A 21,999-nucleotide genomic window follows, 5' to 3' on the forward strand; every position below is an offset into this window, starting at 1 on the left:
GTGATAATTAATAGCTGTTAATCACTTAGTAAACAAAGTACTTTCTATGTGTCAAGCCATATATATATATAATATATATACGTATATATATGTGTGTATATATACGTATATATATTATATATATATAATTTTTTTTTTTTTGAGACAGAGTCTCACTTTGTTACCCTGGCTGGAGTGCAGTGGCCTATCTCAGCTCACTGCAACCTCCGCCTCCTGGGTTCAAGTGATTCTCCTGCCTCAGCCTCCCAGGTAGCTGGGATTACAGGCATCCACCACCACGCCTGGCTAATTTTTGTATTTTTAGTAGAGGTGGGGTTTCACCGTGTTGACCAGGCTGGTCTCAAACTCCTGACCTCAGGTTATCCGGCTGCCTCGGCCTCCCAAAGTGCTGGGATTATAGGCATGAGCCACCACACCCAGCCAGGCCCTATATTAAATATAAAGTTAAATTTACTAGTCTTTGTCTTTGAGTGGAGGACAGAAACATATTGTGAATACTTGTCAGAAACTCATACTTTTAGGACCAGGCAGACAGCAATTAATTTCAGCAAATGATTATTAAGTGCCCAGTATGTGCCAGGGACTTTTCTAGGCCCTGGAAATACAGTGGTTAACAAAACAGACAAAACCTCTTTCTGGTGAAGTCCCAGATTTTATATTCTAGTGAATAATTTTATGAAATAAACCAAAGGGAGACTGTTAGATGAACAGGACAACCCTACTTCCTGGCTGCCAAGCTCCAGCCAATTGTTGCCATGGGGAAATGTGGTTCTAGTGTTGTTGATTTCCCATCCTTTCCACAATTCCTCTCCCTCTTGAAACTGGAAATCTGGATTTTTTTTTTTTTTTTTGAGACGGGGTCTTGCTCTGTTGCCCAGGCTAGAGTGCAGTGGCACGATCTCAGCTCACTGTAACCTCCACCTCCCGGGTTCAAGCAATTCTCCTGCCTCAGCCTCCCAAGTAGCTGGCATTACAGGCGCTCACCACTGCACCTGGCTAATTTTTTGTAATTTTAGTAGATTTCACCATATTGGCCAGGCTGGTCTCAAACTTCTGACCTCGTGATCCACCTGCCTCAGCCTTCCAAAGTGCTGAGATTACAGGTGTGAGCCACCCCACACTCAGCCTGGATTTTTAAATAATACTTACTGCTTTGTAAAGGTTACAAGCTAACTTTCAAAATCTGAAAACATTAAAAGATATTTGAGGCCAAATATAGCCTGAGAATTATCTGTCTTATTTGTAAATGTTACTTCAATTAATATTCTGTGTATCTTATGAAATATTATGTAGTCTGTATTTTACAAAATTATATGTTTTTTTTAATGTTAATTTTTTTTTTTTTTTTTGAGACGGAGTCTCTCTCTGCTGTGCAGGCTGGAGTGCAGTGGCGTGATTTTGGCTCACTGCAACCCCCGCCTCCTTGGTTCAAGCGATTCTCCTGCCTCAGCCTCCCGAGTAGCTGGGATTACAGGCATGGACCACCATGCCTGCCTAACTTTTTTTGTATTTTTAGTAGAGACGGGGTTTCACCGTGTTGGCCAGGCTGGTCTCGAACTCCTGACCCCAGGCCATCTGCCCTCCTCAGCCTCCCAAAGTGCTGAGATTATGGGCCTGAGCCACCGCACCTAGCCAATTAATTTTTTTAATTAATTAATTTATTTTTTATTTATTTTTTTGAGATGGAGTATAGCTCTGTCACCCAGGCTGGAGTGCAGTGGCATGATCGCAGCTCACTGCAACCTCCGCCGCCTGGGTTCAAGAGATTCTCCTGCCTCAGCCTCCCAAGTAGCTGGGATTACAGGCGCCTGCCGTCACACTCTGTTAATTTTTTGTATCTTTAGTAGAGATGGGGTTTCACCATGTTGGCCAGGCTGGTCTTGAACACCTGACCTCAGGTGATCCTCCCTCCTTGGCCTCCCACAGTAGTGCTGGGATTACCACCACACCCAGATGGAGTTCCTTTTTTTTTTTTTTTTGACAGTCTTGCTCTGTCACCCAGGCTGGAGTGCAGTGGCGCGATCACAGCTCACTGCAACCTTCACCTCCTGAGTTCAAGCGTTCAAGCGATTCTTCTGCCTCAGCCTCCTGAGTAGCTGAGATTACAGGCATGTGCCACCACGCCCAGCTAATTTTTGTATTTTTAGTAGAGATGGGGTTTCAGCATGTTGTCCAGGCTGGTCTGGAATTCCTGACCTCAAGTGATCTGCCTCCCTCGGCCTCCCAAAGTGATTACAGGCGTGAGCTACTGCTCCTGGCCGTAACTAGGAGCTCTTTGAGTAATGTGGTAGTCCTGGTAGGAGATGATGGCAGCAGCTGAGATGGGAATAGTAGGGAATAAGAGAGTTAGGAATTTGAATCATCAGGACTTGGTTATTGATTTCATCTGGTGGCTGAAGCCAAGGGGAAAAAAAATTAAGAATGACTCCTATGCCTGTTGCCTTGAGAGCAGAATGGATAGTGATGCTGTTAATTGAGATGAATTTAAATTTGTGCATTTTAAGGATTCTCTGACCTCCGGGGAAGTTGTTCAAAAATCAGTTGAATGTAGAAGTCTGGAGCTCAAGAGTGAGGCCTGGGAATGGAGATAGAGGTTTGATCATCTATTTATCTCTATACATGGCAACTAAAACTATGGAGTGATTCATAACACTCGGGAAAAATGTGATGAGAGCTAGGCTAAAAAGCTGGCCAAGGTAGATCAGCTGTGATGTGCAGAAAGGAAGGAAACATCAGTCAGAACTAAAAGAAAACAACGAGTGCTTTGTGTCTTAAAAGCCACGAGAAAGAGGCCAGGTGCGGTGGCTCACGCCTGTAATCCCAGCACTTAGGGAGGCCAAGATGGGTAGATCACCTGAGGTCAGGAGTTCGAGATCAGCCTGGCCAACATGGTGAAATCCCAGCTCTACTAAAAATACAAAACTTAGCCAGGCGTGGTGGTGCATACCTGTAATCCCAGCAACTCAGGAGGCTGAGGCAGGAGAATCACTGGAACCTGGGAGGCAGAGGTTGCTGTGAACTGAGATCCTGCCACTGCCCTCCTGCCTGGGCGACAGAGCAACGCTCCGACTCAAAAAAAAAAAGCCAAGAGAGGCTGGGCACGGCTGACGCCTGTAATCCCAGCACTTTGGGAGGCCGAGGCGGGTGGATCACCTGAGGTCAGGAGTTCGAGAGCAGCTTGGCCAACATGTATTCTCTACTAAAAATACAAAAATTAGCTGGGCGTGGTGGCAGGCGCTTGTAATTCCAGCTACTCAGGAGGCTAAGGCAAGAGAATCGCTTGAACCCAGGAGGCAGAGGTTGCAGTGAGCCGAGATCATACCATTGCACTCCAGCCTGGGGGACAAGAGCGAGACTTTGTCTCAAAAAACAAAATGAAACAAAACAAGAAAAAAAAGCCAGGAGAAAGAGAGAATTTCAAAAATAAGGAAGTGGTTGTCAGGATTGAGTGCTGCCAAGAGAACAAGCAAAAAAAAAAAAAAGACTGAAAATGTCTATTGAATTTAGCATCATGTACTTGGTAAGTGGCCTGTACAAAGACAGTTTTGATGGCATGGAAGTGCTAAGTAAGCTAAGAAATGAGAAAGGAGAGGCCTGGCGCAGTGGCTGATGCCTGTAATCCTAGCACTTTGGGAGGCTGAGGTGGGAGGATCACTTGAGGTCAGCAGTTTGATACCAGCATGTGCAACTTAGCAAGACCCTTTCGCATTTTTAAAGAAAAAAGAAAAGGAGAGAAGAGGCAAGCTGCTTTAAGAAGTTTGGGTGGGCCGGGTGCAGTGGCTCATGCCTGTAATCCTAGTACTTTGGGAGGCGGAGGCAGGCAAATCACCTGAGGCCAGGAGTTCGAGACCAGCCTAACCAGCACGGAGAAACCTCATCTCTACTAAAAATACAAAAAATTAGCTGGATGTGGTGGTGCATGCCTGTAATCCCAGCTACTCAGGAGGCTGAGGTAGGACAATCGCTTGAACCCAGGAGGCGGAGGTTGCAGTGAGCCGAGATCGCGCCATTGCACTCCAGCCTGGGCAACAAGAGTGAAACTCCATCTCAAAAAAAAAGAAAAAAAAGTTTGGGTGTAAGGAGCAAAAAGGCAGTTTGATGAGGCTCTTATGATATCTAGGCAAGAGATTAGGAAGACCTAAATCCGTGCAATGGCGGTAGGAGTGGAGAAAAAGAGACAGAGTCCAGAAATAATTAGGAAATAAAGTCGGCCATTCTTTATGATTGGATGTGATTGGATGTGGGGTGGGAGTTAAGGGAAACAGAACTGTCAAAGATTATTCCCATGTTTCTGGGTTGAAAAACTTTGCAGGTATTGGTATAGATCACTAATCCAGTGTTTCCAGGCGTTGTGTTTCTCAATTTTTTTTTTAATCACCTTCCTAAGGAGACTTTTTAGACCTTTTTTTCCCCCAATGTACCTGTCCTATGAAATATTAATACTGAGATAAACTTTTTATGTACTATGTCTGTGCTTTATACATAAGAGTAAGTGTACAATTTAGTTTTTATTCAATGCATGGTTAAGAAAGACTAAACAGGGCAGGGCATGGTGGCTCATGCCTGTAATCCCAGCACTATGGGAGACTGAGGTGGGTGGATTGCTCGAGGTCAGGAGTTCAAGACCAGCCAGGACAACATGGTGAAACCCTGTCTCTACCAAAGATAAAAAATTAACTGGGTGTGGTAGCATGCATCTGTAGTCCCAGCTACTCAGAAGGCGAAGGTGGGAGGATTGCTTGAGCCCCGGAGATTGAGGCTGCAGTGAGCTGTGATTATGCCACTGCACTCCATTCTGGGTGACAGAGTGAGACCCTGCCTTTAAAAAAAAAAAAAAAAAAAAGCCAAGTGGCTCACGCCTGTAATCCCAGCACTTTGGGAGGCCAAGGCAGGTGGATCACGAGGTCAAGAGATTGAGACCATCTTGGCCAACATGGTGAAACCCCATCTCTACTAAAAATACAAAAATTAGCTGGGCGTGGTGGTGTGCACCAGTAGTCCCAGCTACTCAGGAGGCTGAGGCAGGAGAATTACTTGAACCTGGGAGGTGGAGGTTGCAGTGAGCTGAGGTCGTGCCACTGCACTCCAGCCTGGCGACAGAGCAAGACTCTGTCTCAAAAATAAAGGAATGACTAAACAAAATTTTTAGGTTAAAAATTTTTAACCTAAAATTTTTAGGTTAGGCTCAAACTCCTGAGCACTTTGGGAGGCTGAGGAGGATCGCTTGAGCCTAGGAGTTTGAGACCGGCCTTAGCAACATGATCAAACCCGTGTCTACAGAAAATACAGTAATTAGCGGTGTGTAGTGGCATGCACCTGCAGTCCCAACTACTTCTGAGGGTGAAGTGGGAGGATAGATTGAGCCTAGGAGGTAGAGGCTGTAGTGAGCCAAGATCACACCACTGCATTCCAGCCTGGGCAACAGAGTGAGACCTGTCTTTTTTTTTTTTTTTTTTTGAGATGGAGTCTCGCTCTGTCGCCCAGGCTGGAGTGCAGTGGCGCCATCTCAGCTCACTGCAAGCTCCACCTCCCGGGTTCACGCCATTCTCCTGCCTCAGCCTCCCGAGTAGCTGAGACTACAGGCGCCTGCCACCGTGCCCGGCTAATTTTTTTGTATTTTTTAGTAGAGATGGGGTTTCACCGTGTTAGCCAGGATAGTCTCGATCTCCTGACCTCGTGATCCGCCCGCCTCGGCCTCCCAAAGTGCTGGGATCACAGGCTTGAGCCACCGCGTCGGGTGGGAGACCTGTCTTTAAAAAGAAAAAAATCTATTTGGGCTGGACAAGATGGCTCACGCCTATAATCCCAGCACTTTGGGAGGCCAAGGTGGGAGGATTGCTTGAGGCCAGGAGTTCAAGACCAGCCTGGGCAACATAGTGAGGCCTCATCTTTTTTTTTTTTTCCCCCGACAGTCTCTCGCTCTGTTGCCCAGGCTGGAGTACAGTGGCGCAATCTCGGCTCACTTCAGCCTCTGCCTCCTGGGTTCATACAGTTCTCCTGCCTCAGCCTCCTGAGTAGCTGGGATTACAGGCCCCCGCCACCACGCCTGGCTAATTATTTGTATTTTAGTAGAAACGGGGTTTCACCGTGTTGCCCAGGCTGATCTCAAGCTCCTGAGCTCAGGCAATCCTCCCGCCTTGGCCTCCCAAAGTGCTAGGATCACAGGTGTGAGCCAACGTGTTCGGCCAGCCTTGTATTTTTTTAAAAGCTGTTTGCATTTAACTTATTTATTTATTTTTGAGACGGAGTTTCACTCTGTCACCCAGACTGCAGTACAGTGGCGCAATCTCAGCTCACTGCAACCTCCACCTCCCAGGTTCAAACAATTCTCCTGCCTCAGCCTCCTGAGTAGCCAGGACTACAGACGCATGCCACCACGCCCGGCTAATTTTTTGTATTTTAGTGGAGATGGTGTTTCACCGTGTTGCCCAGGCTGGTCTGGAACTCCTGAGCTCAGGCAATCCACCCGCCCTGGCCTCCCAAAGTGCTAGGATTACAGGCCTGAGTCACCTCACCTGGCCTTAACTTAATTTTTATGGCTGTATTTGCTATGTAACTTTTAATGCAGTTTACTTGCTTACATAAATTGTATCAAATTACAGTCCAGTTTGGCAGTTTGTATAAAAACAATGTAATCGAAACTTTAAAAATCATTCAAAACTAGAATTTATCCAACAAAAGTAAAACAATTTGAAACAATTAAAAATTATTTAGTGAGTTTTTAGACTTTTGCTTGATAATGACCAAAGCCCAAGTCACACAATCCACTGAGGATAAAACATAAATAACATTTATGAGGCAGCCAACAGACCTGCACAGGCCATCTCTTGCCATATCGAGATCCAGTGATCAATCAAGAGAAAGTTCCCCAGTCACGGCCATCTGGTCACCATAATTTTGTAGCATAGACCCTGCATATATTTCGGCTGCCTTCCATGAAGTCACTGTGAGTCCTGCTCGTGTAGTAGTAAGATTTTGTTGGGTAAGGTTGAGCTTTGGAGGGCTACGTGCCATTTTAACATCTAACTTTTTTTCTCCCTTGCCGACAAAACCTATTTTGCCCTTTTGGGTGTGATATTGCCCCCCATTGAGAGTATATGCCTTTTAAGAAATTATTTATGCCAGATGTTTCAGAATCCTAATTTTTTGAATTTTAGGAAGGCATTATGGTGCATATAACTTGTATAACACCTCCAGTGAGGTTTGGGGTAGAACCCTGTGTAGTCAAACATTGTGAATATTTCTGTAGCAAAAATATCCAGTTGAAAATTAATTGAGACTATATATATATATATATATATATATATATAGACTATAAATAATCTCATGTGAGGTTCAGATTTTGCTGCCAAATGTGTTTTGAGACTGTATTTACTAAAAATAAAATAAAAATAAAAAAAACTTTCTTGTTTTTCTTTTAAATTTTTTTTTTTTTTTTTTTTTTTTTTTTTTTTGATTGGGTCTTGCTTTAGGTCTTGCTTAGTTGCCTAGGCTGGTCGCAAACTCTTGGCCTCAAGCAATCCTCCTGCCTCGGCCTCCTAAAGTGCTAGAATTATAGGTATGAGCCATCGTGCCTGGCTTTGAGAGCCCCTTTGATTTCAGAATTCCAGTTAAGGAATTGTGGACCATGAATTAAGAGAAATATATAAGGAACAGGTTTATGGAGAAGAAGATGCTTTTTTTTTTTTTTTTTTTCCCCATTTGAGGTACTTACAGACGTGATTGGAAGGAACCCATGTTCCCTCTAGGTGTTAGGTATAGATTGCAGAAGTCATCAGCATTTGTTTGTTTATTTTTTGAGATGGTGTTTTTGCCCTGTTGCCCAGACTGGAGTGCAATGGTGCGATCTTGGCTCACTGCAACCTCCGCCTCCTGGGTTCAAGTGATTCTTCTACCTCAGCCTCCCAAGTAGCTGGGATTACAGGCGCCCACCACCACACCTGGCTAATTTTTGTATTTTTAGTAAAGACGAGGTTTCACCATGTTGGCCAGGCTGCTCTCGAACCCCTGACCTCAGGTGATCCACCCGCCTCAGCCTCCCAAAGTGCTAGGATTACAGGTGTGAGCCACTGCATTTGAACAGTCATCAATATTTAAATCACCCAAGAGGCTACAATTTTCTAATGAGTCATGATTGGAATTGCCCACTTTGAGGTGAAGTAAAGGGGGAAATAGGCCCTTTTTAAAACCCCTGGTCATTGGTTCCTTAAGTGTAGCTTTCAAGGGAATGAAGACAGAATGGAAGGATAAAGATTAAGAGAAAGAACTGAGTGTTGGAAGGAAAAGGAAAAACCAACTGTTCAATAGAAAGCAAGAAAATAATGGTTTTTTTTCTTTGACCCTAACTTCCTGAAAATTTCCCTTATAAGGAATTTAGGCCTTTCACTGCAGGAGGTGAAAAAGGGAACACCATTGATTCAGCATTTAGGCCCTAGATACTTTCGCATTACCTCATTAATCCTACAGGGCCCTGTAAAGTTTATTGTGCCCATTTTATTTTATTTATTACTTTCTGAAGACTTGTGCCATGAGCAATACCCCCGTTTTAGAGAGGCAGAAGCAAGACTAAGATAGTGGGTACTTTGCCCACAGTTATACAGTTGGGCTTGGAACTCAGGTCACCTGACTTCCAAATCAGTGCCCTTTTCACTACATCATGTTGGATCGAGTTGATAGAGTTTGAGGGTGAACATTGGATGTTTGTTCATGGCATGTCTTCCGGGAGTGGAGAGGATTCTTTGTGTGGCCTTTCAGCCTGGCTTTTCTCTCCCGTTTCACCCTGGGCCTTTCTCACATGAGGCCTTAGAAGATTGCATCCTAAATCTAACTCCCTCGTTTTTGATGAATACATACAGGTTAGAGAAATCCCTGTTTCCAATTTGTCAGAAGGGCTGTTGGAAAGGCCCTTTCTTGTATTGTTGCTAAGAGCTAAAACGAAGAGCTGATGAGAGGGATTTTTATAATTCAGCTGACAGACAGTGCAGAACCCTCTTTGTCTGAAGACTGGAGTTGGGGGTGGAGGGTACTGCAGAATAGAGGCCAGGTAGCCAGCAGTTTTGCTATTCTATCTCAGAGGCATTTTGCTGTGTGGACCTTTGTTTTTATGCCTCTTTAACCAAACTGGTCTTGTGCCCCAAACCCTTCAGAAATATTAACCGTCTAGCCTTCAAAGACCACTTCAGAGCTTACCCACTCAGTAAAGAGAGTTCTCACTCTCACTCTCTGAACTCATTGTACAGTTACATTCGTTATCTTTTGTATTCTTAGAGCTGTGAGTCTAAACTAAGTTGTAAAGCTTCCTGAAGGTAGAAACCATTACACGGTGCCTATTTGAGGTTGGAGATAACCATTTGGTTATCTGCAACACACACACATACACACAGACACTGCAAGTGCTTAGGAGCTACTCAGTGAATATTTTTGTGCTGGCTTAAATGGAAATTGAGCTCTTTCATTTTCCTACTTTAATTCATTTTAGTCCCTTGTGGTACCTAGTGGTAGTGGCAGTGAAGTGTTCCTAGAAGGATAAGAGCCACCTGATTCTGTTTCAGATGAGATCGCTGGAAAATTTCTTTTGGAGAAACTGTTTGGACTATAGGTATCCTAGTCTTCTCCTGTGTCTCCCCTCCACCTCTTACCTCCCTTCTGTAGATCTGAGCATTGTGTTTACATATTTATATATACACTCAAGGGCCAAAGGACTAGTAAATCCTAAGAGAGAATTAGGATTGGCAAACTAGAAGAACTAGGAATATATATATTTTTATATTATATATGTATTTTTATATATATATATATATATATATGTGTGTGTGTATACATACACATATTTTTTTCCTTAGACCCTGAGCTTTGAATATATAGTCATGTGTACAGGAGATAGTTTTCCCCCGGTGGCCTTTAGCTAAACCACCTAGTTTATAAATTTAGCTTTGTTTCCTAGAGTGATTACTGTTCAGCCCAGTTCAGTGAAGATGCTACCAGAATATGAGCAGCCTTATTATGGTCCCATTATGGACTGACCCAATTGTCCAGTAGAAGAGGAGCCTCTGCCATTGCTGTGGTGACTGGCAATTCTGACAGGCTTGCACATAACACCCTGAGAGCATCATACTGCCAGATCTGTTTCAAACTGTTTTCTCTTTGCAACATTTCCTGGTCGTGAAGCTCTGAGAGAAATTCAGGAATTTTGAAAAGCCATCTTCAAATCTAACCCTACTTTACCAGCATAGCATTTTACTGTTTACAAAGTACTTGGGTATATATTCTCATTCAGTCTTCACTGTGACTCTGAGATAGTCTGGGTAAGGGTATGAACATTAAGATACAGATAAATGATACCCCAGTTGCACAATTATTAAGTAGCAAGACTAAGAATTAGATCTGTCTTTGTAGCTCTTTTCACCAGTACCACACCACTTCCAATGTGCCTGTTGGTGGTCCATCCAGCACAGCTACCTTCTGTCAATACTAGATATTTCCCTCCCTCTCTCCCTTCCTCCCTTCCTTCCTTCCTCTTTTCTTTTTATTTATTTATTTATTTTTTTATTATTATACTTTAGGTTTTAGGGTACATATGCACAATGTGCAGGTTTGTTACATATGTATCCATGTGCCATGTTGTTTTGCTGCACCCATTAACTCGTCATTTAGCATTAGGTATATCTCCTAATGCTGTCCCTCCCCGCTCTCCCCACCCCACAACAGTCCCCGGAGTGTGATGTTCCCCTTCCCGTGTCCATGAGTTCTCATTGTTCAATTCCCACCCATGAGTGAGAACATGCGGTGTTTGGTTTTTTGTCCTTGCGATAGTTTACTGAGAATGATGTTTTCCAGTCCTTCCTCTTTTCTTTCTTTCTTTTTTTTTTTTTTTTTTTGAGACTGGCTCTAGCTCTGTTGCCCAGGCTGGAGTGCAGTGTGAGATGTCAGCTTACTGCAACCTCTACCTACCTTCCAGGCTCAAGCCATCTTCCCACCTCAGTCTCCCTAGTAGCTGGGAGGCATGTACCACCATGCCTGGCTAATTTTTGTCTTTTTTTTTAGTAGAGATGGGGTTTCACCATGTTGCCCAGACTGGTCTTGAATCCCTGGGCTCAAGCAATCTGTTTGATTCAAATGCGCTTGTTTTTGTTTTTCTTTTGAGGTGACAGCCTTCAAATGACTACCTAACTACTTGCCAGTCCCTATAATTTTGTTTCTCTGCATATTAGTATTTGTATCATTTGATATTTGTATTTTTTTTTGTTGTCATTGTTGTTTTTGTTTTGTTTTTATTTGGAGATAGGGTCTCGCTCTGTCACCCAGGCTGGAGTGCAGTAGCGCCATCATAGCTCACTGCAGCCTTGATCTCCTGGGCTCAAGTGATCGTCCTGCCTTAGCTTCCCAAGTAGCTGGGACTACAAGTGTGCACCACCGTGCCCAGCCAATATTTTTTATTTTTATTTTTAGTAGAGACGAGGTCTCACTACGTTTCCCAGGCTTATATTCCTTGTTCACAGCAAGAACTGGATCATACCTCAGTTGAGAGATTGAATCAAACGTGTGGTGGAATTGAAAAGCAGCATTGACACTCCTGGGAGCACACTCCTTCCAGGAAACAACAAAGGAGTCCTCTTGTGGTTGGTATGCTGTCAAATGAGGAATATGTAGTGCTGTAAACATTGGCTGTCATGGAAATACCTGGTTTAATCTCTCCCACTTATTAGCTGGTTCTTCTGCAAGTTATGCCTCAGTTTGCCTGCCTCTAAAATGAGAATTCTGTGTGAGTCTAAGCTAATAATCAAATCCTTACTAAATCAATTATCAATCAAATATGAATTTTGCCTGAGAATGCCTCCCTCTACAGATATTAGAGATTGACTTTGGGGTATTTGAAACATATTTCAAATATAATATCTTGGTTTTTAGTCTGGATTTAGTAGATAAAGATTTTTTTTTTTTTTTTTTTTTTTTACCATGGCCAGTGATTTTGAAAAGCATTCTAGACTGAACTTGAGAAGACTGCTTCACAGCTAGTAGAGAGGACACAAATGTGACTTTCTTGGCAAAGCATTGTGATCCTTGCCTGCCCTGGTGCCTAACAGAGGTCCTCTCCCAGCAGGTCATGGAAAATAAGTAACTTGACCCAGGACAGGAACTTGTATACTGCAAGTCAGTTGGTTTGATAAGTTGGTTTGATCACAAAAGTCATTAACATTGACGGCATCTCAGGCCAGACGCAGGGGCTTATGCCTGTAATCCCAGCACTTTGGGAGGCCGAGGCGGGCAAATCACTTGAGGTCAAGAGTTTGAGACTGCCCTGGCCAACATGGTGAAACCCCGTCTCTACTAAAAATACAAAAATTAGCCGGGCATGGTGGTGCATGCCTGTAGTCCCAGCTGCTCAGGAGGCTGAGGTGGGTGAATCACTTGAACCCCAAGATTGCACCACTGCACTCCAGCCTGAGCGACAGAGCAAGACTCTGTCTCAAAGAAAAAAAAAAGTCACAGGCATCTCAGAAGTTCATTAAGAAAGGGCTCATGTGGATCACTGACTTATTTTTATTATCTTAATGTGCTAATTGCTATATATAATGCCTGAAAAGAATAGATAAAATATACGCAGAAGAATTAATTTGGACGCCTGCCTCACATCATACACAAAAAATTAACTCACTGGATCAAAGACCTAAATGTAAGAACTAAAACCATAAAATTACTATAAGAAAAAATAGGGGGCCGGGCACAGTGGTTCACACCCGTAATCCCAGCACTTTGGGAGGCCAAGGCGGATGGATCACCTGAGGTCAGCAATTCGAGACCAGCCTGGCCAACATGGTGAAACCCCGTCTCTACTAAAAATACAGAAATTAGCCAGGCCTGGTGGCGGGCGTCTGTAATCCCAGCTACTCGGGAGGCCAAGGCAGGAGAATCACTGGAACCCAGGAGGTGGAGGTTGCAGTGAGCCGAGATTGCGCCATTGCACTCCCGCTGGGTGACAAGAGCGAAACTTCGTCTCAAAAAGAAAAAAAAAACTTAGGGGTACATCTTCATGGCTTTGGAGTAGGCAATGATTTGTTAGATAAGACGCCGAAGGCTGGGCACGGTGGCTCACGCCTGTAATCCCAACACTTTGGGAGGCCAAGGCAGGAAGATCACTTGAGCCCGGGAGTTCAAGACCAACCTGGGCAACAAAGTGAGACCCTGTCTCTACTTTTATTTTTTAAAGTAAAAAAAGATTTAAAAATTTAAAAAGACACTGCAAACACACACAGCCACATACATACATACACATATATATGTATGTATATATATATTTAAATCTTAAGTCTATATACACACACATATATACACATATATACATATATATGTGTGTGTGTGTGTATATATATATACATCAAAGGAGTTGTGTGTGTGTGTGTGTGTGTGTGTGTGTGTGTATATATACACTTAAGATTTAAAACTTTCGGCCAGGTGCAGTGGCCCACACCTGTAATTCCAACACTTTGGGAGGACAAGTCAGGCAGATTGCTTGACCACTGCACCCCACCTTTTTTTCTTCTAATTTTCTGTCTCCCTGTCATGGAATCCAACCTGGTCTCCTGTGTGACAGGCAGGGATACTATACAAATGAGGAGATATTTTCACTTTCTTGATGGTGTCTTTTATTTACTTTTTATTTTTTATATTTATTTATTTTTATTTATTTATTTATTTTTAGACAGAGTCTTGCTCTGTTGCCCAGGCTATAGTGCAGTGGCATAATCTGGGCTCACTGCAACCTCCACTTTCCAGGTGTAAGCAATTCTCCTGCCTCAGCCTCCCAAGTAGCTGGGATTACAGGTATGCACCACCATACCCAGCTAATATTTGTATTTTTAGTAGAGACAGGGTTTCACCATGTTGTCTAGGCTGGTCTTGAACTCCTGACCTCAGGTGATCTGCCCGCCTCGGCTCCCCAAAGTGCGGGGATTACAGGCATGAGCCACCACGCCTGGGCCAATGGTGTCTTTTAACGCGTTAAAATGTTTTTTTTTTTTTTTTTTTTTTTTTTGAGACAGAGTCTCGCTCTGTCGCCCAGGCTGGAGTGCAGTGGCGCAATCTCGGCTCACTGCAAGCTCCACCTCCCGGGTTCACGCCATTCTCCTGCCTCAGCCTCTCCGAGTAGCTGGGACTACAGGCGCCCGCCACAACGCCCGGCTAATTTTTTGTCTTTTTTAGTAGAGACGGGGTTTCACCGTGGTCTCGATCTCCTGACCTCGTGATCCGCCTGCCTCGGCCTCCCAAAGTGCTGGGATTACAAGCGTGAGCCACCGCGCCCGGCCTGCGTTAAAATGTTTTATTTTGTTTTGTCTGAGACAGTATCTCACTCTGTTGCCCAGGCTAGAGTGCTGTGGTGTGATCACAGCTCACTACAGCCTCAACCACAAGGGCTCAGGCAATCCTCCCACCTCCCAGGTAGCTGGGACTATAGGCACATGCCCCCATGCCTGGCTTTTTGTATTTTTTATAGAGATGGGGTTTTGCCATGTTGCCCAGACTGGTCTCAAACTCCTGGACTCAAGTGATCTGCCTGCCTCAACCTCCCAAAGTGGTAATACAAGCGTGAGCCACCGTGTCCAGTCAGTGCAGCCATTTTATTTTAAAAATATGGGGTCCCGGCCCGGTGCGGTGGCGCAAGCCTGTAATCCCAGCACTTTGGGAGGCCGAGGCGGGCAGATCACAAGGTCAGGAGATCGAGACCATCCTGGCTAACAAGGTCAGGAGATCGAGATCGAGACCATCCTGGCTAACAAGGTGAAACCCCATCTCTACTAAAAATACAAAAAATTAGCCGGGCGTGGTGGCGGGCGCCTGTCGTCCCAGCTACTAGGGAGGCTGAGGCAGGAGAATGGCGTGAACCCGGGAGGCGGAGCTTGCAGTGAGCCGAGATGGCGCCACTGCACTCCAGCCTGGGCGACAGAGTGAGACTCTGTCTCAAAGAAAAAAGAAAAAAAATATATATATATGGGGTCCCACTCTGTTGCCCAGGCTGGTCTCAAACTCCTGGGCTCCGGTGATCCACCTGCCTCAGCCTCCAAAAGTGTTGGGATTACAGATGTGAACCACGGTGCCTGGCCCCAAAGTATTTTTTTAAGTGGTTGCATGGCTGGGCCTGGGGTCTCACACCCGTAATCCCAGCACTCTGGGAGGCTGAGGCAGGCAGATCACTCGAGCCCAGGAATTTGAGACTAGCCTGGAAAACATGTTGAAACCTCATCTCTACAAAAAACGTGAAAATTAGCCAGGTGTGGTGGTACACACCTGTAGTCCCAGCTACTCGGGAGGCTGAGGTAAGAGGATTGCTTGAGTCTGGGAGGTTGAGGCAGCAGTGAGCCATGATTGCACCACTGCACTCCAGCCTGGGTGACAGAGCAAGACCTTGTCTTAAAAAAAATTGTGGAGGTTGGAAAGCAGTAGGATAACAAAGTGCTGAAAGAGGCCAGGTGTAGTGGTTCATACCTGTAATCCAGCACTTTGAGAGGCCAAGGCCAGAGGATCACTTGAGCCAAGGAATTCAAAACCAGCCTGGGCAACATCACAAGACCTAGTCTCTTAAAAAAAAAAAAAAAAAAAAAAAATTACTTGGACATGATGGCATGGGCCTGTGGTCCCAGCTATGTGGGAGGCTGAAGTAGGAAGATTGCCTCACAAGGTCGAGGCTGCAGGGAGTTGATTGCACTACTACATTCCAGCCTGTATGACAGAGCAAAAACCTGTCTCAAAAGCAAAACATAACAAAAAAGCAAAGTGCTGAAAGAAAAACCGTCAAGCAAATTAGCCGGGCGTGGTGGCGGGCGCCTGTAGTCCCAGCTACTCGGAGAGGCTGAGGCAGGAGAATGGCGTGAACCCGGGAGGCGGAGCTTGCAGTGAGCCGAGATTGCGCCACTGCACTCCAGCCTGGGCGACAGAGCGAGACTCCGTCTCAAAAAAAAAAAAAAAAAAAAGAAAAAAAAAGAAAAACCGTCAAGCAAGAATTCTACATCTGGCCAGGCGGCATGGGCATGGTGGCTCACCCCTGTAATACCAGCACTTTGGAGGCCGAGGCAGGCGGATCACTTGAGGTCAGGAGTTCGAGACCAGCCCGGCCAATATGGTGAAACCCCGTCTCTACTAAAAATACAAAAATTAGCCAGGTGCAGTGGCGGGCACCTGTAATCCCAGCTACTGCGGAGGCTGAAGGAAGAGAATTGCTTGAGGCCGGGCGTGGTGGCTCATGCCTGTAATCCCAGCACTTTGGGAGGCTGAAGTGGGTGGATCACCTGAGGTCCGGAGTTCGAGACCAGCCTGGCCAACATGGTGAAACCTCGCCTCTAATAAAAATACAAAATTTTTTTTTTTTGTTAATATTTAAAAAATGGGTGGTGGGCCCCTGTAGTCCCAGCTACTGGGGAGACCGAGGTGGGAGAATTGCTTGAACCCGGGAGGCAGAGGTTGCAGTGAGCCGAGATTGCACCATTGCGCTCCAACCTTGGTGACAGTACAACACTTCATCTCAAAAAAAAAAAAAAAAAAAAAAAAGCTATATCTAACAAAACTGCCCTTCTAAAATGAGGGAAAAATTAGGATATTTCCAGATAAACAAAAGCTTGGGGGGTTGTTACCACTAAACCTGCAATGACTTAGCCTACGATCTTAGCACTTTAGGAGGCTGCGGCAGGAAGATCACTTGAGCCCAGGAGTTCAAGACCAGCCTGGGCAACATAACAAAACCCCGTCTCCACTCAAAATACAAAAATTAGCCAGATGTGGTGTGCGCCTGTAATCTCAGCTACCTGGGAGGCTGAGGCAGGAGAATTGCCAGAACCCGGGAGGCAAAGGCTGCAGTGAGCTGAGACCATGCCACTGCACTCAAGCCTGAGCAACAGAGCAAGAGTCTGTCTCAAAAAAAAAAAAAAGTGCTATAAAAAGAATGTACTGATATATGTTAAAACATGGATGAACCTCAAAATCATTACGCTAAGTGAAAGAAGCCAGTCAAAGACTGCATATTGTGTGGTTCTATTTAAATGAAATGTCCAGAGCAGGCAAATCTGTAAGAAATAGAAAGTACCTTAGTGATTGTTTACAGCTTAGGTGGGTGAGCATTGGGGGCGACAGCTAAAGAGTAATGGGGTTTCTTTTTTTTTTTAATTTTATTTTGTTTATTTATTTTTTTACTTTTTTTTTTTTCCTTCGAGACGGAGTCTTGCTCTGTTGCCCAGGCTGGAGTGCAGTGGCACAATCTCAGCTCACCGCAACCTCTGCTTTCCAGATTCAAGCGATTCTCCTGCCTCAGCCTCCTGAGTAGCTGGGACTACAGGCACGTGCTACCACTCCTGGCTTATTTATTTATTTTATTTATTTACAGACAGAGTTTCACTCTTGTTACCCAGGCTGGAGTGCAGTGGCACAATCTCAGCTCACCGCAACCTCCGCCTTGCGGGTTCAAGTGATTCTTCTGCTTCAGCCTCCCAAGTAGCTGGGATTACAGGCATGTGCCACCACGCCTGGCTAATTTTGTATTTTTAGTAGAGATGGGGTTTCTCCATGTTGGTCAGGCTGGTCTTGAACTCCCGACCTCAGGTGATCTGTCCCCCTTGGCCTCCCAAAGTGCTGGGATTACATGCGTGAGCCACCACACCTGACCAATTTATTTTTAGTAGAGACGGGGTTTTGGCATGTTGGCCAGGCTGGTCTCAAACTCCTGACCTAAAGTGATCCACCCACTTCAGCCTCCCAAATTGCTAGAATCACAGGCGTGAGCCGCCATGCTCGGCCATTTTTTTTTTTTTTTTTTTTTAGGATGATGAAGATGTTCTAAAATTGTGCTGATGGTTGCCCAGCTCTAAATATACCAAAAATCATACTAAATATACTAAAAAGTATGAATTGTATGTTATATGAATTACATCTCAATAAACCTGTTACCAAAGGAAATAAAAATAATAGGACTTCTTTGCCAACAGGACACTTAAAAGTCTGCACAAAGAGATAGGATCACTTAAAAAACTCTAACATGCTGTTTAATTTGTATTAACAGAATTTAACCAGAGGCTCCAAACTAGTAGTCTGTAGGCCACACTTGGCTTGCAACAGATGTGTCTTACAGGGACTAATGTTTTTCAAAAATTAAACATTAAACAGTTGGCTGTATATAAAATCCACATTTCTAGCTTCTTCTTTTTTTTTTTTTTTTTTGAGATGGAGTTTCACTCTTGTTGCCCAGGCTGGAGTGCAAGGGCGTGATCTTGGCTCACTGAAACCTCTTGGGTTCAAGTGATTCTCCTGCCTCAACCTCCCAAGTAGCTGGGATTACAAGTGCCTGCCACCACACATGGCTAATTTTTTTTGTATTTTTAGTGGAGACACAGTTTCACCATGTTGACCAGACTGGTCTCAAACTCCTGACCTGAGGTGATCTGCCCGCCTCGGCCTCCCAAAGTGCTGGGATTACAGATGTGAGCCCTGCCTCTAGCTTCTCTTGAAAATCAGATCTAGCAAATCTAATGGGACTCATGTAAGTTAGTCATATGTAGGTCTCATTCACAATGATGGAGACCTTAGTAGTTACAGCTGTGTGAAATGAAATGGGTTGCTTTTGTAATAATATATTATCACTGGTAGTACTCAGACATAGGTTATAGGTCAGGGAAATAGAACAATGATTCAGAGTATCAGAGAAGAGATCAGACTAATAATCTAAATCTATTCTGATTCAGCTTGTGGATTCTGTTTGATAAAGTGGGAAGTTATATGGAATAAGCAGAATGAGATTCTCTAGGCATTTATTCCTCCCCAATTCATTACATTTGGAGTGAAGATACGGTTAGAAGAGACCATCATACACTGTTACTGCCAGCCTTTCTGGTTTTCAAATCAAAGCCTAAAGGGCAGACCCTAAAGCCTTAGGTATTACTCATTCTTGAAGCCAAGTTTCAGAAATACGTTGCTTTCCTTCTTGAATGAGTAGTAGAGGAGAAAACGAAAATGAAACAAAATTAAAAAATAATTACTTTGGCCGGGCGCGGTGGCTCATGCTTGTAATCCCAGCACTTTGGGAGGACGAGGCGGGCGGATCACGAGGTCAGCAGATCGAGACCACGGTGAAACCCCGTCTCTACTAAAAATACAAAAAAATTAGCCGGGCGTGGTGGCGGGCGCCTGTAGTCCCAGCTACTCGGAGAGGCTGAGGCAGGAGAATGGCGTGAACCCGGGGGGCGGAGCTTGCAGTGAGCTGAGATTGCGCCACTGCACTCCAGCCTGGGCGACAGAGCAAGACTCTGTCTCAAAAAAAAAAAAAAAATAATAATTACTTTGCTTTCCAAGTACACTTGAGTGTTCTCTTCAAGGACAATGAAAATTATGTAAGCACTCATTTTACTTTATTTTGGATGCCGGGTAGCTGACATGCCAAAATGCCACTCTGTTTTAATAATTAAGTGGTTCTTTGGGTTCTGCTTACTGCATTCATCTTGCCCCACTTTTTTTTGTTTTGAGAAAGGGTCTTGCTCTGTCACCCAAGCTGGAGCACTGTGGTACCAGCACAGCTCACTGTAGTCTCAAGCTCCCAGGTTCAAGCAATCCTCCGACCTCAGCCTCCCGAGTAGCTGGGACCACAGGTGTGTGTCACCACGCCTGGCTAATTTTTGAAATTTTTTGCAGAGACGGTCTTGCTGGGTTACCCAGGCTGGTCTCTAACTCCTGGGCTCAAGTGATCCTCCCACCTTGGCCTCTCAAAGTGCTAGGATTACAAGTGTGAACCACTGCACCTGGCTACTTCCCCCAATTTCTGTATAAATTTGTATATTCCTAGTCCAGATTCTTGTTTTATTTTTATTTCGTTGAATTTATTGTAAACGACTTCAGATTCTCTAGAAAACTGAAGTTTATTATTATTATTATTATTATTTTTTTTTTTTTTGAGACGGAGTCTCGCTCTGTTGCCCAGGCTGAGTGCAGTGGCGCAATCTCGGCTCACTGCAAGCTCCGCCTCCCGGGTTCACGCCATTCTCCTGCCTCAGCCTCTCCGAGTAGCTGGGACTACAGGCGCCCGCCACCACGCCCGGCTAATTTTTTTGTATTTTTAGTAGAGACGGGGTTTCATCGTGGTCTCGATCTCCTAACCTCGTGATCCGCCCGCCTCGGCCTCCCAAAGTGCTGGGATTACAAGCGTGAGCCACTGCGCCCGGCCGAAAACTGAAGTTTAAAATGTTAGATGGAACATTTGAGGGCATGCTGTGTACTTTGCTATAGACGCAAAGATAAGTAAAGGAGTTCTTGTTCTCAAAGATTTAATAATGTAGAAGTGAGAGGTGATGAGGGTGTAAACTAAAATTTATTGGAGGTGGTCAGTAGGAGCCAATTTGGAGTAACAGATAAAAATCAGTTTACTGAATTGGGGAGGAGAATATTCATGGGTGACTCCAAGACCAGGTGAATGGTGATGGCATTAACTCCGAAATACGGAAGATAGGCCGGGCACAGTGGCTCACGCCTGTAGTCCCAGCACATTGGGAGGCTGAGGCGGGCAGATCACTTGAGGTCAGGAGTTCGAGACCAGCCTGGCCAACGTGGTGAAACCCCATCTCTACTAAAAATACAAAAATTAGCCGGGCATGGTGGTGGGCGACTGTAATCCCAGCTACTTGGGAGGCTGAGGCAAGAGAATCGCATCAACCCGGGAGGCAGAGGTTGCGATGAGCCGAGATCGTGCCACTGCACTCCAGCCTGGATGACAAGAGTGAAACTCTGTCCGAAAAAAAAAAAAAAAAATAGAGAAGGTAGCAGAAACTGGTTTAAAGAGAAAGTTGGGTGAAGATAGCCGGTAGGCAAGATGTTTTGACAATAGGGATTTCAAACTTGGTTTAAAAGTAGAGGTGGAAGCTGGCCAGGCGCGGTGGCTCATGACTGTCAACCCAGCACTTTGGGAGGCCAAGGCAGGTGGATCACCTGAGGTCAGGAGTCGAGACCAGCCTGACCAACATGGAGAAACCCCATCTCTACTAAAAATACAAAATTAGCCGGGCGTGGTAGCACATGCCTGTAATCCCAGCTACTTGGGAGCGTGAGGCAGGAGAATCACTTGAACCTGGGAGACGGAGGTTGTGGTGAGCCGAGATCGCACCATTGCACTCCAGCCTGGGCAACAAGAGCGAAACTCCATCTCAAAAAAAAAAAAAAAGTGGAGGTGGAAGCTAAGGGAGATCATGTCATGGGCTTGGAGTGGGGGCTCCTCCTGCTGAGAAGAGGACCAAAGGTAGGATTTTGGTACACACTGACATTGAGAGGTTGGCTTTGGAAAACGACCACAGTAAGAAACTTGAAGAGTGGTTGGAAGGCTAAGAGAAAAATTGGGAGAGGATGGTGTTATTAGAATCATGAATAGAGTTTCAGGAAGGCAAAGGTGATCATCAGTGACAAATTAGAAAGCTAAATGCAGTGACTACTGAGTGGGTCACTGGATTTAACAGTCTAAACTTTTTCTGAGGTATTTGTGTCTTGTGTCCTGTAGTTTTTATAATGGATGGTTTTAGTTTAATTTTCACATGAATTCTGGAGGAAATTATGGTTTCTGGGTTTTTAGTAAGAAATTCTTCTGTAATCTGCCTTTGGAGGGTCTGCTTCACTCCAGTCACAAGGAAGATTTCTTTGCTATATACTCCTTTACTTACCTATCTGGCAAACATTTGTTAAATAGCTGTTGTAGCTAGGCCTTGTGTCTGGAACAACGTATATGCTCAATGAGTATATAATAAATATTTGAGTGGTGATTCAGCCAACAAATATTTGTTGTAGATGCCGGGGATACAACTCTGCCCTTGTGGAACTTAACATCCTACAGAGAGCGGATGGATTGGAATTAGTATAATGAAAGAAAGAAAACAGGTGTTCTGACAAAAATAGGGTAACTTACTTTGGGTTAGGGTAACGGGGAAGGACCCAGCAATTCCAAGAGCTGAGGAAAAGCATTGAAGGCAAAAAGAGAACAGGAAATGCAAA

At 44.6% G+C, this 21,999-nt stretch overlaps 1 protein-coding gene across 2 annotated transcripts in view; it reads left to right on the top strand.

The window, feature by feature from the left end:
- Positions 1–21,999, top strand: part of KPNA6 (karyopherin subunit alpha 6) — a 72,578-nt gene that overhangs the window by 12,112 nt on the left and 38,467 nt on the right. The gene's annotated exons all lie outside the window — the stretch shown is intronic.

This window comes from Hylobates moloch, unplaced genomic scaffold, assembly GCF_009828535.3.
Source record: "Hylobates moloch isolate HMO894 unplaced genomic scaffold, HMol_V3 SCAFFOLD_8, whole genome shotgun sequence".
NCBI classification, from domain to species: Eukaryota; Metazoa; Chordata; class Mammalia; order Primates; family Hylobatidae; genus Hylobates; species Hylobates moloch.